At 37.6% G+C, this 17583-nt stretch overlaps 1 pseudogene; it reads left to right on the forward strand.

Moving 5' to 3' along the window:
• The first annotated feature begins 1438 nt into the window (after nucleotides 1–1438).
• Nucleotides 1439–1545, forward strand: LOC139004784 (U2 spliceosomal RNA; annotated as a pseudogene).
• Nucleotides 1546–17583: the final 16038 nt, after the last annotated feature.

Raw genomic sequence — 17583 nt, forward strand, 5'->3', positions numbered from 1 at the left:
TTGAGGACCCCTGCTCTAAAAGATGTTTGAAGATAATGATCTTACTATACAGGTAAATAACCTCCCTTTAAACTCTAGCTAACCTAATTGAATAGTTCTGTGATAGGTTAGTTCTCATTAAGTAAAATTTAAGCAAACAAGCAGATTACTTCTGATGTTTCAGATACATATTTTGTTTCATCTCCATATGTTCCTGCTCATGGTCCAATATTTCATTCTTTTTCCACTGAGGAGACAGACATATGTTAAGAGGATAAAGGGCTTAAATCAAGTAGGTTGCTTGCTACCTTTGAATACCAGCAGGCATGAATTTGGGTATGAAAAGAAAAGAGATGAGAGGTGACTCACGTCAATGAAACAATACAGACATACATTGCACATTTAGGAAAGTTATTTAGTTGGGTTGCTAATTACCTAAGTTGGAACTCAAGCTTTTCTTAATGTTCTATCTGCTTCAAGGAAATGTATGTGCTCTCTTTTGTTATACTCAAGGAGTTAGCAAGCAGCACTTAGAATACCAATATTGAAAATGGAGAGTGGAGGGAACACAAGATTAGCATTTGTATTGTTATATCAAGCAAAATATTCATCACTTAAACCAAGCTGAGTTACTAAATGCCAATTTGAAAACCATAAAAAGTCTTCAACAAATATATTACAATCAAGAAGAGTGGGCTAAATATTTTTTCACATCATTTACCAGTGATTGTTGTAAATGTACTTCCACCTTAATTAATAAAAGATGATTTCAAAATGAATAAAACACAAAGGATTTCCTTCCAGTACTTGGCCTAATGATGAATAAATGAAGACAAGAGAATTCTATTGTTATAGAAAGACTTTTTTTTTCTTAAAGGTGAGCTAAAATGGCTTTTAACAATACACAAAGAAAATGTGTTTTACTAAAAAGAAAAATCTCCATACACTGTATTTGACATTAAAGCTAAAAGAAATCTGTAGAAATAAAGTCTTTTAAAAATACCTCTTTATTAGTAAGCATTCTGATTAACTGATTGAGAAGAGAACAATGATATTTTTCTTCCTCAGATTAAAAAAAGTTAAAAATAAATGCAGTTAATACAACTGCAACAAAAGAATTAGTCAAGTGAAATAGTCAATGTTACAGAGTGAAGAGATAGCAATGATCATAACAAAAGAAGTTATAAAACAGGGAAAGAAGTAAAAATGCAATTTACTATTGTGTTTAGGGGCATTTTATATACTTATGAAGGAAAATGTCTCAGCATATTCCAGGTATCCATGTATATTTCCATGTCAAGGGCAACTATTCATTTAAAGAAAATATGTTAGGAGAGAGAAATTTACATCCTTATCACTTTATTAATATTTAGTGTTGTGATTAAATGAAGGTGAAAACGCATTTTTCTTGTAATACTAAGGTAAAGGTCCAGTCTGTCATTAATAGCTTGGTGCTCACATCCCTTCTTGGCCTTTTGGCTAAGATCAAGGGTAGTATCTGTTCTTATCAGTTTAATAGATTGCTGATCTTGTGAAGTCATATGCAATACAAACTTTACATTCTTATGGGGGGGGATGATTGCACAAGGAAAAAAAACACCTCTAAGACTCCTATGGGCATTCATTTTTAACCTAAAAAAATATGTGGAATAAAATCAACTAACAGAGAAACAAACAAACAAACAAACAAAACTCTACAAATCATAAGAAATCTACACAACCTTATGCACCATTGAAACCAAAGTGCTGAGTTTGGGTCTGAGTTCATTGTCTCACAAAATCGAAGAATGAGCTCATGGACAAAAATAGTTAGTGGAAGCAAAATTGATTGAGAAATAGACAGGCTCCTTCACAGGGAGCAGCAGGGAGGGGGGCAAAAGCAGGTTGCGAGTGAAGCTTCTTTGTCTCAGGTTCCACAGTCCGCTGCCCCTTAAGCCAGTCCTGGAAAAGGTGCAGCTGGGGTTCCAGGAGAGCCCAAAGCAGGCTGGTTTCCAGAGCTTCCGTTCCATGTTGCAGTCAAGTGTAGTTCAGCATCCAAGCTACTTAAAGTCTATTAGGTCCATGTGAGGAGTCCCATATAGTCATAAGTCACATGGACACAGGGAAGCATGTCCCCTGCCACAGAAGAGCCAGGAACCCAGTGCACCAGAGAGAGAAGAAAGGGTGCTTCTTTGTCTGGGGGTAGATATAAGCTCTGTTAGCTCCTGATTGGTCATTTCAAATAATTATGCCTTAGCAACATCCATACATTTAAAACTCAAGTTCCTGGCCACAGGACAGACCTGATTGAGGACTGCCACTTCAGTTCCAAGGTGATATCACTGTTCCCACCAACCCGGGTTGCCCTACAGACTCCGGCCTGGCTGGGTCTAGTTTTCCCCACTCAGCTAGGTTGTCTTAGCAACTCCTGCCTAGCTGGGTTCAATTCTAGGTCCTTTTGTTTGTCTCTGTGGTACGGTCAGCAAGCTGCAACCTGTTATTTCACAAGATTCTGTTACTCCTGGACTTTCCTGTGCTATTCCCCCTCCCTGACTACCTAGCCCTCTCATTATTTAGTTAAAACAGCTTCTGAATTTTAACAATTACAGGAATATTTCCAAAACAAAATGAAGCAAATAAAAACATATCTAACTTTTTAAACATAGAAAGAAGGAAAAGTGATGAGCTAGTATGACAAAAATGTTTTTATTCTGTTTAGCTGAGATAGAATTTCTAATAGAAATAAGGAAGTGATGTAAGTCTTCTGCTCATAAAAAGCTATCATCAAATGTATGATGGAATGTCACAAAGAAAAACACAAACTCAGTATCAAAGTCAGATGAACTCAAAGTCAATATCAGAGTTAAACTTACATCATTTTTCAAAGCATAAGAAAACATTATAAATCAGAATACTGTAAACATTTTTCACTAGGCATGGATTGAAAAGCCTTTTAAAGGTTAATTAGCTACTTCATCTTTCTCTATTTCAATGACAACAGTTCTTCAGAAAAATGAAAGATTCAGGTATTCAATTTCAAGTCTTCACTTTGTGGTTCATTGTATTTAGAAAGCAATATACTCAAACACAATTTTCGAATTTGGAAGAACGTTTTCACTGGCTAGTGCACATATATAATTTAAATACTCTACCTACATGTAAAAATCCAACTTCATTACATAACCCTTCCCTATGTGATATGTTACAAGAATTTCTTTGGGGGCAAAAGTGCAAGTTACAGAAAAAAGTCATTTTTTGTTTGTTTTTGTTTTTTTTTATCTGACTTTTCCCCATTCTGAAATAGAATCTTAATAAGTCTAATATATTATTGACTTAAATTGTTAAAAACTGATAGAATTTACAGTTGATAAACACTTTCAACATATTACATTGGTTGAAAATTTTTCTAACCAGAATCTAAATCAGTCCACTTAATGAAACAAAAATAGAGTCAGGCTTTAGAAAGGTCTGTAACTTTTGGTATGTATTACAAATTCACAATTCAGAACTGTAAAGAAAATAATAGCTTATAATTTACTCTGACTACTACTGTTTAATGAGATAATATTGTCTAACAATAGAATACTATTGAGTTCCAAAAAAATTTAATAGAGATTTAGAAGGATCCAGCGGTAAGCATTTTGGTGTCATGACACCATGATGCTTGAAGCAACATTTCCAGACCAGTACTGCAGCTTACTGGTGTATGTATTTATGATACACCGGTGAGTTTTATTGTTGCCCAGAAATGTGGATTGTTTTCTTGAACCAGGATGAGTTAATATTAAAAGTTAACCTAGGCTAACACTTTGGAAAGTTTTATGCATTTCTAACCTGATTATTTGCCTTCTCTAAAAAATATTTTTTAAGATTCTAAATATAGACATACTAGAAGGTCATAGGAAAACATTTATCACAAGTGCTTTCAAAGGAAACAAAGTTTATTATATTTGATTTCTCTTTGAAAACTGAAATTTCTGAACTAAATATTCTAAAATTGTGTAAACTAAAATAATAGGCTTTTAGCAGAATTATAACCATATACTGAAGCAACAATAACACATTTATTTCATTTTCATTATGTATTTATTTTACAATTTTTGACCTTAAAATACTTGTTTTTGCCCCCAGACATTTCTATTAGAAATAGATATGTGATTCTGATATAATAATTTATGTAGCTATTTCTTTCCTACACATTATCTCATATGATAGCCTTCTTGATTTCTTGTTAGCCTGGCTACCTTCCTGTCTTCTTGCCTTTGTGGGAATTATTCTACTTTTTCTTTAAGAAAAAAGGAGCAAAAGATATAGCAAGTAATTAGTAAAGTAAATAGCAAGTATCAAGTGAGAGAAAATATTATAAATCCATAGTATAATATATTCCACAAGAATATAAGTTCCATGAAAACCAGTGCTATGATTTTTACAGAATTTTATATACCTTGGGCCATTTATATTTAACATGTTCAATAAATGTTTTTAGAATAAATTAATTGATGTGTTAATTCTTTTTCTTTATTTCCTGAGCCTTCCAAATTATTTAGGGGTATTTAAGGGAACCATTGAGTGCACTCACCAAACTTTTTAAAGATTTTATTGCCAAATATCAAGGGAGAATTATTTTTCATTTTCTAATTTACAAAGTAATTGGTCTCTTTATAGGACATTGAGTGAAAATTGTCATAAGTCTTAAGTGACAGACATCAGTTGAAAGAGTTTTTCCCCAATGTCATCTTATTTTATACTTGTGATAATAGTAAATATTAATTAGCTCCGTGCTGGGAAGCTTTCTCTCCTTGAACTGTTTCATGGATCTGAGAAATACTTCAGACCCTTTTCCTCATTCCACATCCCCTAAAAAAGGTGGTGGATAAAATATGTTTATTTCTGGTCAACTTTTGTGAATAACAACTGTTCAGCACTTCCCTACGTTTGGGGTAATTTGCTTTTCTTATTTATACCTAAGAATATGCAGATGGCATTCAATTACAATGTTGACTAGTATATATATATGTGTGTGTGTATATATATATATATATATATATATATATATATATATATATACACACACACACACACACACACACACACACACTAGGGGCCCGGTGCATTAAATTTGTGCACTGGGTGGGCGGGTGTCCCTCAGCCCAGCCTTCCCCCTCTCACATACTGGGAGCCCTCAGGGGATGTCCTAGTGACAGCTTAGGCCTGCTCCCTGCTCCCCTTGGGGAGCGGGCCTAAGCCGCAGTCTGTGGGAGGTGACCGGGCTGATAAGGGGAAGGCACCAGCCCCATCACCCCGCTGCTGCAGCCACTGCCAGTCACCGCAGCCAGCAAGGATTTTTCATCAACAACACGGACTCCAGTCCCTTCACCATGAAAAAATGACAACTTTCTTTAGGCATTTTCAAGATGTGTCCTTCATATAATAACTAGAGGCCCAGTGCACAAAAATTTGTGCAATCAGGGGGGGGGGGGGGGGAGGTCCCTCAGCCCGGCCTGTGCCCTCTCACAGTCTGGGACCCCTCGGGGGATGACCACCTGCTGGCTTAGGTCTGCTCCCTGGGGGATTGGACCTAAGCTGGCAATCAGACATCCCTCTGGCAGCCCAGCAGCCCTCGGGGGATGTCCACTTGCCAGCGGGGAGCAGGCCTAAGCTGCAGTCAGACATCCTTAGCGCCGCTGAGGAGGCGGGAGAGGCTCCCACTGCCACCGCTGTACTTGCAGCCATCAGCCTGGCTTGTGGTTGAGCAGAGCTCTCTCATGTGGGAGTGCACAGACCACCAGAGGGCAGCTCCTGCATTGAGCATCTGCCCCCTTGTGGTCAGTGTGTGTCATAGTGACCAGTCATTCCCAGTCGTTCTGCTGTTAGGGTCAGTTTGCATATTACCCTTTTACTATATAGGATAGAGGCCTGGTGCATGGGTGGGGGCCGGCTGGTTTGCCCTGACGGGTGATCCGGATCAGGGTGGGGGTCCTGCTTGTGTGCCTGGCCAGCCTGGGTGAGGGGCTGAGGGCCGTTTTCAGGCTGGCCTGAGACTGAAGCTCCCAGCCTCTCCTTTTTTTCTTTTTTCTTTTTTTATTCTGGGATTTATTTACCTTCTATAATTGAATCTCTGTTGCCTTCACTGGCGCTCTCAGCTCTGAGGCCGCGGCTGGCTGAAAGCAAGTATCTGGGGTTTGTTTAGCTTCTATAATTGAAACTTTGTTGCTTTTGGAGCTTAAAGCAGGCCACAGCAGGCAGGGAACCTTGGCTTCCTCCATCATTGGAGCAAGCAAACCTCCTGCTCTCTTCAGCTCCGTGGCTGCTGGCCGCCATCTTTGTTGGCAGTTAATTTGGATATCCTGCTGATTAGCCAATGAGAAGCATAGCAGAGGTACGGTTAATTACCCTTTTTGTCTTTTATTAGATAGGATAATTTATTATTTTTTTTTTATCCTCACCTGAGGATATGTTTCCATTGATTTTTAGAGAATGTGGAAGAGATAGGGAAAGACAGAGAGAAACATCAAAGTGAGAGGAACACTTTGATTGGTTGCCTCCTGCATGAGCCCTGACCTGGGCCCAGGCCAGGGAGGAGCCTGCAACCTAGGTACATACCCTTGGTCAGAATTGAATCCAGAACCCTGCCATCGGCAGGCCAAGGCATTATCCACTGAGCCAAACCGGCTAGGGCAGGATATGACATTTCTTAGCCCTCCAGCAGCGGACCTTCGTTTTTTTTTTTTTGCCAGGAGTGCGGTGAAAAAACTAGAACACCTTTTTGGATTCTTAATACCCAAGTTACTAAGAATATTACCAGTGGCCTACAGGGAGCTTAGCCAATGAGCAGTCAGAAAAGGTGTTTCCTCTGGAGTTCACACCAATCACCAGCATGGCCCCCGCTGGCCCAGGCCTGACGCCTCTGGCCCAGGCTTCAGGTTTGGGCAGGGCCCCCCATATCCTCCCGATTACCGGCTCCACCCTCACCCAGGCCTGATGCCTCACCCAGAGGCGTCGACCCCCATCTTCCTCCGATCACCGGCTTGCCCCCCACCCAGGGCTGATGCCTCTGGCCCAGGTTTCAGGCCTGGGCAGGACACCCCCAGACCCTTCCGATTGCCGGCTCCGCTCCCCGTCCAGGCCTGATGCCTCTGGCCTAGGCTTCAGGCCTGGGCAGGGGACCCCATCTCCCCCTGATCACTGGATCCACCCTCACCCAGGTCTGATGCCTCGGCCAGAGGTGTCAACCACCATCACCCTCCAATCGCCGAATCGGCCCCTTGCCCAGGCCTGACGCCTCTGCCAGAGGTGTCAGGCCTGGGTAGGGGTACCCATCTCTCCCAGATCACTGGCTTCTGGGCGGTTTCTGGGGTTTCTGGGGCTGGCCTGCAGCCCGACAGGCGGCAGGCAGGTGGCTTCTGGGGTCACACATGAGGGCCTGGATGACAGCTCTCGTGCTGGTGGCTGCACTGTCCCGCCCTGCCTGCAGTATGCGAATTAGCTGCCATCTTTGTTGGTGGTTAATTTGTAAATCACACTGATTATCCAATGGGAGGCGTAGTGAAGGTATGGTCAATTACCATGTTTGTCTATTATTAGATAGGTATATATCATTCCTTATTCTCTAATTGAATTATTACTAAATAGCAAGCTTGCAAAAAATTTCATAACATCATTAAAATATTTGAAAAATTCTGTTTTCTGTCTCTATTATAATTTCTATATATTATCTCATTATAATTAAATATCCTAGACCATGCTTGCCTCATAAGTGTTTGGGAGTCTCATATATTCAGAGCTAAATAAAAAATTGCCACATGGTAATTGGCCAAAAGGCCCCTCAGGCCTGCTAACACAAGATTTGCCAAATGTCCCTTGGAGCATCAACTGTTGTGCAGGCATCACCCAGTGAAATGTGTTTTGCACCAGGTTTCCTCAGACTGCTTTGTTTCTTCAACTGAAAAAAATTATAGCAAAATTTTAATTTTGGATTATGGTTCTGTTCCAAAGATAGCCAGATAATTGAGTAATACGAATCAGATCAAGGAATTTAAGATGATGATCTCTAATGTTAGGATGACCTCATGATGTTAGGGTTAATATACTTCATCATTTTGTGATCACCAACTTGTATGGCCATTAACAAACATTGCTTTGCATGTAGTAACATGGCATCTGGCCTCTTCTGGGGCCAGTAACATATCCCCTTTTTGGACACCTTATCATTTTGACATTCTATCAATTGTATCTGGGATATAACTTAAAAGTCTGCAAGCACATTGTATAAACTTATTAAAACAACAGCTGAAATGTGTTGTATTGAAAGATATACACATTTTATAAGATTTGGGTATGAAAAGAGTTTTGTGGATACCCAGAAACTGGTTCTAAAGTTTCTATGGAGAGGCAAAAGACTCAGAATAGCCAAAATAATACTGAAAGAAAACAAAAACAAAAATCAAAGTTGGAAGACAGACACTATTCAACTTTAATACTTACTATAAAACTAGAGCAATAACGATAGTGTGATATTGGCAAGGGACTAGACAAGTAGACCAATGGAATAGAGTCCAGAAATAGACCCCCATAAATATAGCCAATTGATCTTTGACAGAACAGAAAAGGCAATGCAATGAACCAAAGATATTCTTCTCAATAAATGATGCTGAAACAACTGGACATCCATGTAAAAGAAAATAAATCTACACACATGCCAGAAGCTGGTCTACCCTTGCTGCTTGACACAGTCGCTGCAGGGAAGAAACATCTGCACAGCATATGTTTCAAGGGACCTGGCTTATATGGCATACTGTTCTTAATATGTTTGCTCCCTTTCTTCTATGTGTTTTAACCAAGGTCACCTCTCTGAGAAAGGCTATTTCCCCAGGTGGGGATTTTTCCCTGGAGTTAGGGAGGGAATAAAACCCCTTAACTAAGTGCCAGGAGGGTAATTAATCACTTTAACTATAAACAATCACACTTAAGCTACATAATCTTTACTTAGGATAATCTCCTTCAGTTACTCCCTTGTAGCTTAATAGAACAATAGAGTAACCTTGGAATGGAGATAAGAAATGCCCTAACCTTTGAAATAGAATGGATAGGATTAAAATCAACTGGTATAAATACAGATGTAACAAGACAATAAACACAGAACCTGGCTAGGCTGCTGATCAACTGAATGCTGTCTCCATGTCATTCCTTCTTCACCAACTCTGTCCACACCTTTGGGAACCCCTGGACCTGCTTGGGTTGGACCCCAACACACAGATCTTGTAGACTTCACTAAAAATTAACTCAAAATGAATCACAGACCTACATGTAAAATAGAAACAAAACTATAAACTTCCTAGAAGATAACATAGGAGCAAGCCTAGATGACCATGAGTGTGGTGATGCCTTTTTATATATAACACCAAAGGCATTATCCATGAAACAAAGAATTGATAAGCTAGATTTCATTAAAATTTAGTATTTCTGCTCTGTGAAGGACACTGTTAAGAAAATGGGAAGACAAGCCTCATTTTGCAAAAATAAAATATTTGCAAAGGACACTTCCAATAAAAGTCGTATCCAAAATATACAAAGAATTCTTAAAACTGACAACCCAGCCCTAGCTGGTTTCACTCAGTGGATAGAGCATTGGTCTGAGGACTGAATGGTCCCAGGTTTGGTCAAGGGCTGTGCATGGATTGTGGGCTCAATCCTGAGTAGGGGGAATGCAGGAAGCAGTTAATCAATGATTCTTTCTCATCATCTCTTTCCTTCTCCCTTCCTCTCTGAAATTAATAAAAATATATTTTTAAAAAGCTGGCAACCCAAATAAAAAATGAGCCAAAGACCTTAAGAAGACACCTCACCAAAGAAGATATATGAATGGCAAATAGGCATCCTATCGAGGTAATAAAGAGGTAATAAAGAGTACATCCCTTGAGGGGTCCCAGATTGGAGAGGGTGCAGGCTGGGCTGAGGGACACACCTCCCCCCGTGCATGAAATTCGTGCACAGGTAGGGTCCCTAGGTCTCCCTGCCTCCTCCTTCCCTCACTCCCTCAGTGCCCTGCCGCTGCTGCTGGTCTCCCACCATATTCCGCGCCACCCCCTGGTGGTCAGCACACGTCATAGCAAGCAATCAAACTCTCAATCTCCCAGTCGAACTCCTGAGGAGACAGTTTGCATATTAGCCTTTTATTATATAGGATGCCTCACGTGTTATGTCTGCAGGAAAATACATTTTGAAATAAGAATCAGATACAACCATAAACCTGTCAGAATGTCTAAAATCAGGAATACTGACACTATATGCTGGTGAGCACAGGTGCAATAGGAACTCTCATTCATTTCCACCCAGAATGCAAATGGTACAGCTACTTTGGAAGATAGTTTGGCAGCTTCTTGCAACACTAAACATACTTTTAAACCATATGCTCCAGCAATTGTGCTCCCTTGAATTTGCTCAAAATATTTGAAAACTTATGTCCACACAAAAACCTGCACATGGATGTTTATAGCGGGTTTATTCTAGTTACCAAAACTTGGAAGAAACCAAGCTATCCATTATTAGGTGAATTGATGAACAAACTGAGGTACATCCAGACAATATAATATTATTGAGCACTGAAAAGAAGTAAACTGTCATGAAAAGACATGAAGAACCTTAAATGCATATCACTAAATGAAATATATCAATCTGAATATATCAATCACTACTACTGTGTGATTTCTACTCTATGACATTCTGTAAAAGATAAAACTATGGAGGCTAACAAAATCAGTGGTTGCCAGAGGTTGAGTGTGGGCACAGATGAACAGAAAGAGCACAGAGGATTTTGAAACAGTGAAAATTCTCTGCGTGATACTATAATGATGGATACATATCATTATACACTAGAGGCCTGGTACACGAATTCAAGCTTGGGTGGGGTTCCTCGGCCTGGCCAGATATTGGGGTGATGGGGGCCAGCAAGGAGGGACCATAGGAGGTTGGCTGGCCACAGGAGGTTGGCTGTGGGAGTGTACTGACCACCAGGGGGTAGCTCCTGTGTTGAGCGTCTGCCCCCTGGTGGTCAGTGTGTCATTGACGGGTTTAATGGTCACTTAGGCTTTATATAGAGAGATTTTTTCCAAACCTATAGAGTGAACTACAGTGTGAACTATAGTTGATTATGATATATCAATTTAGGTTTATCAATTGTAGTAAATGTACTATTCTGATAAGGGGTATCGATAATAGGGGAGGCTATGCATTTGTGTGGGTTGGATAAAATGTAAATCTCTATACTTCCTTTCATTTTGTTGTGAATTTAATACCACTCCAAAAAATAAAGCCTTAGAAAAATTAAAAGGTTTGTTTGAAAGTAAAGTCACATACAAATTATATTTAAAAAGGAGGTAATATATAGAAAATATATTAAAAAGAAAGCTATTCTGCAAGGCCTACTTGTCAGATAGATTAGTATTGGGTACAAGATAATAACAGTTATGGCCAATAAAATGTCCACTAGTAATGTGGCTTACAAGTTCTCCACAGACCTACTTTAAACGTATCTTAAATTGGGCATTAATCTGTTCTTCCTAATTCAAGTAGTTTTGTTTTGCTTTTTTAAAGTATCTATTGGGTTACTTAGAAAATAGAGGAGAGGAAGTTGCATGAAAAATTAAGCTGCTATTTAAAAATGCATATATTGGCAAATCATAACAAGGGTCTTAGTGTATACCCAGATTTATTAAAAGGACAATAGCAACTATCATTCCTATCCAAAGAGTATGTAATGTTTACTTTATAGCTGAAATTAAAGCTTTTTCAGGAAACACCCTTAAATTGCCTTCCCTAACTCAGTCTGTCCAAGGGTAAACTGTCCTTTGAGGACTTCCAACCAATCAGTTTACTCAGAGGGGAAAACAAACAAACAAACAAACAAACATAAAGTGAAACAAAATAAGACCCATTTTCACAGATAGTCTGTGAATAAGCCTTTTAAACCTCTTCTGGCTTTATTTTTTCCAAGAGATAATCTACACAATCGACCTTTATATATGAGTAAACTTTAGCTGTACTCTGTTTTATATCAGAATAATTCTTTGAGTTATTTTTGAGCAGTTCTTTAAATATATATAATATAAAGCATTATGTTATATATAAAGTGAATCACACGGGGGAATATGTATACTAAGAAATAAACATTTTAGAGTTGGGGATTCTCAGGAACATGACTTGGAATATCTAGATAAGTATTACTGTGTGTATGTGAGCAATTCTCCCTGTTGTGGCTCATATGCAATGTCCTCTACCTTCTCATAAAGTTGGACTGTCTGTGCCCACCAGATTATAGCATGTGCGAAGATACAGAATCAGGACACGTGTTTCATAGCACAGGGAGGCAGTTGTAAAATTTAAACCAGGCTGCACTTTGTTTTTAAAATAATCACTGAATGTCATAGTTATTCATATGTAGCTCCACCTTAATAAATTAGTTCATATAAATTAAAAATATGTTTATAGTCAGCATGGTTTAATGAAAAGATATAGTCTAGAGCAAGAAAATTTTATTTTAAACTCTGGTAAAATTTTTAATTTGCTGTATAATCTTGGGAAAATAGCACATTTCTTTTTTTTTCTCTTTTTTTGAAATTCTTTCTTGTTTAAAATATGTCTCCTTTTCCTCCCATTGACCTCTCCCAGGCCACTCCCACCCCCAGCACATGCCCTCACCCCAATACTATCTATGTCCATGGATAAGCTTATATGCATGCATACAAGTCCTTAGGTTGATTTCTTACCTCCCCTTCCACCCCCATCTTTCCTCTGAAGTTTGAAGGTCTGTTCCATGCTTATATGTCTTTGGATCTATTTTTGTTCATCAGTTTATGCTGCTCATTATATTCCACAAATGAGTGAGATCATGTGATATTAATCTTTAATCGACTGGCTTATTTCGCTCAGCATAATGCTCTCCATGTCCATCCATGCTGTTGCAAATGGTAAGGGTTCTTTCTTTTTTTACAGCAGCATAGAATTCCACTGTATAAGATGTACCACTATTTTTAATCCACTCATCTGCTGAAGAGCACTTAGGCTGTTTCCAAATCTTATCTATGGTAAATTGTGCTGCTATGAATGTAGGGGTGCAAATATCCTTTCTCATTGGTGTTTCTAATTTCTTGGGATATATTCCTAGAAGTGAAATTACTGGGTCAAATGAGAGTTCCATTTTTAATTTTTTGAGGAAACTCCATACTGTTCTCCACAATGGCTTCACCAGTCTGCATTCCCACCAGCAGTGCACAAGGGTTCCTTTTCCTCCACATCCTCACCAGCACTTGCCTTTTGTTGATTTGTTGATGATGGCCATTCTGACAGGTGTGAGATGGTATCTCATTGTCATTTTGATTTGCATCTCTCAGATGATTAGTGACTTTGAGCATGTTTTCATATATCTCTTGGCCTTCTGTATGTCCACTTTCAAAAAGTGTCTATTTAGGTCCTTTGCCCAATTTTTTAATGCATTGTTTATCTTCCTTTTCTTAAGTTGTGTAAATTCCCTATAAATTTTGGAGATTAGACCCTTATCAGATATCACATTTGCAAATATGTTCTCCCATGCAGTGGACTTTCTTATTGTTTTGTTGATGGTTTCTTTTTCTGATCAGAAGTTTTTTATTTTGATGTAGCCCCATTTGTTTATTTTCTCCTTAGTTTCTTTTGTCTTAGGAGCTGTATCAGTAAAGATAATGCTCTAATATATGTCTAATATTTTTCTGCCTATGAATTCTTCTAATATTTTTATGGTTTCTTATCTGACATTTAAGTCATTTATTCATTTTTTGCTTATTTTAGTTTATGGTGTAAGTGGGTGGTCTAGTTTCATTTTGTTGCATGTATCTGTACAATTTTCCCAACACCATTTATTGAAAAGACTATCTTAACTCCATTGCATGCTTTTGCCTCCTTTCTCGAATATTAATTGAGCAAAATGGCTTGGGTCAATTTCTGGGTTCTCTGTTCTGTTCCATTGGTCTATTTATCTGTTCTTGTGACAGGACCAGGCAGTTTTGAGAACAGTGGCTTTGTAACATAGCTTGATATCTGGTTGTGATCCCTCCAACTTTGTTCTTCTTTCCTCAAAATTGATGTGGCTATTTGGGGGTCTTCTTTTTTTCCATATAAATTTTTAGAATTCTCAGTTTGTAAAATATGTCGTTGGTATTTTAATGGGGATTGCATTGAATCTATTGATTTATTTGGGTAGTATGGAAATTTTATTGATATTGATTCTATCAATCCATGAACACGGTATATTCTTCCATTTGTTTATGTCTTCCTCTATCTCTTTTTTCAGTGTCCTGTAGTTTTCCAAGTGCAGGTCTTTTACCTCCTTAGTTAAGTTTATTCCTAGGTATCTTAATTTTTTTGGTGCAATGGTAAATGGGATTGGTTTTTTAGCTTCTCTTTCTGTGAGTTCATTTCTGGTGTATAAAAAAGTCATAGATTTCAGGGTGTTAATTTTGTATCCTGCTACATTGCCAAATTAATCTATTCAGTCTAGTAGTTTTATGATGGAGTCTTTAGGGTTTTCTATGTATAATATCATGTCATCTGTGAATAATGACAATTTTACTTCTTCTTTTGCAATTTGGATGTCTTTTATTTCTTCTTCTTCTCTGATTGCAATGGCTAGTACTTCCAGTACTATGTTGAAAAGGAGTGGTGAAAGTGCCATCCCTGTCTTGTTCCTGTTCTTAGGGGAAATGGTTTTAGTTTTTGCACATTGAGTATGATGTTGGCTGTAGGTTTGTCATATAGGCTTTTATTATGTTGAGTTATGATTCCTCTATTTCCACTTTTATGAGAGTTTTTATCAAGAAAGGGTGTTGGATTTTGTCAAATGCTTTTTCTCCCTCAATTGATATTATTATATGATTTTTGTCTCTCAATTTGTTTATGTGATGTATCATGTTTATTGATTTGCGGATATTGTATCAGGATTGCATCCCTGGAATAAATGGTCATGTGTATTACCTTTCTAATGTTGGATCTGATATGCTAGTATTTTTTGAGGATTTTATCATCTATGTTCATCAGAGATATTGGTCTATAATTCTCTTTCTTTGTAGTGTCCTTATCTGGTTTTGGGATTAGGGTAATGCTGGCTTCATAGAAAGAACTTGGAAGTATTGCTTCCTCTTGAATTTTTTGGAATAGTCTGAGGAAGATAGGTTTTAATTCTTTGAATGTTTGGTAAAACTCCCCTCTCAAGCTGTCTGGCCCAGGGATTTTTTTTGCTAGAAGTGTTTTTATTACTGTTTCAATTTCCTCCAGAGTTATCAGCCTATTCAGGTTTTTTTTATTCTTCCTGATTGAGTTTTGGAAGGTTGTATTTTTTTGGAATATGTCCATTTCTTCTAGGTTGACAGATTTGTTGGAATAGAGTTGTTCATAGTATTGTTTTTTTTTTTTTTTTTTAACAATCCTTTGTATTTCTGTGGGATCTGTTGTTATTTTGCTGCTTTCATATCTGATTTTGTTTATTTGGGTCCTCTCTCTTTGCTTCTTAGTGAGCATGACTAGAGATTCATCAATCTTGTTTATCTTTTCAAAGAACCAGCTCTTGGTTTTATTGATTTTTTTTGTCTCTATGTTATTTATTTCTGCTCTGATCTTCATTGTTTCCTTTCTTCTGATCACTCAGGGCTTTTATTGTTGCTCTCTTTCTAATTATTTAAGTTGTAGAGTTGGATAATTTATTACCAGTTTTCCTTGTTTATTGAGGTAAGCCTGTAATGCTATGAACTTCCCTCTCAGGACTGCTTTCATTGTGTCCCATAGGTTTTGGATTGTTGTGTTTTCATTTGTCTCCAGGATGTGTTTTCTTTCTTCCTTTATCTCTTTCATAACCCAATCACAGTTTAATAACATGCTATTTAGCCTCAAAGTGTATGAATTTTTAATTGCTTTTATTGTAGTTTATTTCTAATAGTATGCCATTGTGATCTGATAATATTCTTCATATGATTTAAATCTTCTTTAATTTGAAGAGACTTTGCCTGTGTCCCAATATGTGGTCAATCTTTGAAAATGTTCCATGATAGCACATTTCTTTAAGCCTCAGTTTTCTCAAAGAAAAAGTGAAAACTAACCTATGATTTATGCTAATGACAGAGGAAGACTATGTATCTAAAGTACCTTAGAACAATTGTACTCAATATATAAGTATTTTATTATTATATTTAAAAAATAATTTTCTCTAATGTATATTTTCAAAATATTTAAATGCTTATTATTTTTCTGTGTTAAATTTTTCAAGTTAGAGATTCTATATAAAAAATACTGATGTGTAACTATTTAAGCTATGATCATTTTAATTTGTCATCTTTATTTCTACTAGTACCTGCACACATAAACACAAAGTGCATTTTTGATAGTATTCTATCACCTGCTGATTATATTATCACTCATGTTTTACGGAGCCTAACTAATCCTTCCAAAGTACAAGGTAGGGTAAAAGTAGGTTTATAGTTGTTCCTTCAGAAAATAATACAAACATCTATAATAATAAAGAGGTAAAATGCTAATTAGACTGGACGTTTTCTGGACGTCCTTCCTGATGAAGCCGGGGCCTGAGGGAAGCCAGCATGGGGCCTGGGAGGTGAGGGTGGCCTGAGGGAAGCCAGCCTGGGTCCCAGATGCCTGCAGGTGGCCCAAGGGAAGCCAGCCGGGTCCCGGGTGCCAGAGGGAAGCCGGTGCCGGCAGCCAGGGAAAGGAAGGCCTACTCTTGCATGAATTTTTGTGCATCGGGCCTCTAGTTAATAAGTAGTAATACAAGAATAAACTGTTTCATGTACTGACAGCTGTAAACCTACTTTTACCCCACCATATTTTTGCCCCATTTTTCTTTTCATCCAAATTTCCAATGCTACATAGCTAATTAAGATAATATTCTGTAACAATATGAATGGCAAATATTAAAAAATGAAAAGAATAAGCTGACTCAGTCAGCAAAAATAAACTTATTTTCACTCAGCATCTCTTTTTCCCCTACATAAAATTTTGTCAAAGATAATACTGCTTTTCTATTTTTGAGTCACTTTTAAATCATTAAGATAAATGCCATGCTTCATTATTGCTTGATATTATGAGTCTTATTCCAAAGACCATTTTAGAAATGATATATCCTTTTTCAAGTTTGTGTATGTATAAGCATATTAGTTTTATATATTTAACCTATTATTTATCAGGAGGTTCTCTGTTTCTGTCATATACAATATTAAACAGAATTCACCAGCATTAAATTTCAATTCAAAATGCATTTAATTTGTTATGAAAAAATGCCCTTTATTTGTGACACATTTAAATTTGCTAAAGTAGAAGACTCAGTATATTTTTTATCTGAAGGGGAGAGAGGTTAGGTGACATAGTAAATTAACTTTAAGGCTGTCTCTTTTCATCTTGAAGACCTGAAGGTCACATTTACTTATATTGACTTACAAATAGGAAGTATAGTGGCTCCAGAAATCACCCATGTACCACACAAATTGCCAATCATGGAGATCTATTCTCAAAAGAATCTCAAAACAACAACATGAAAAAAATGCCACAAATAAAAAATGATATGCTAAGTCTTTACAAGGAGATTTTTATAGG

Source organism: Myotis yumanensis, unplaced genomic scaffold (assembly GCF_028538775.1).
Source record: "Myotis yumanensis isolate MYYU_CA2020_CCGP unplaced genomic scaffold, mMyoYum1.0.hap1 SCAF_2, whole genome shotgun sequence".
Taxonomy (NCBI): domain Eukaryota; kingdom Metazoa; phylum Chordata; class Mammalia; order Chiroptera; family Vespertilionidae; genus Myotis; species Myotis yumanensis.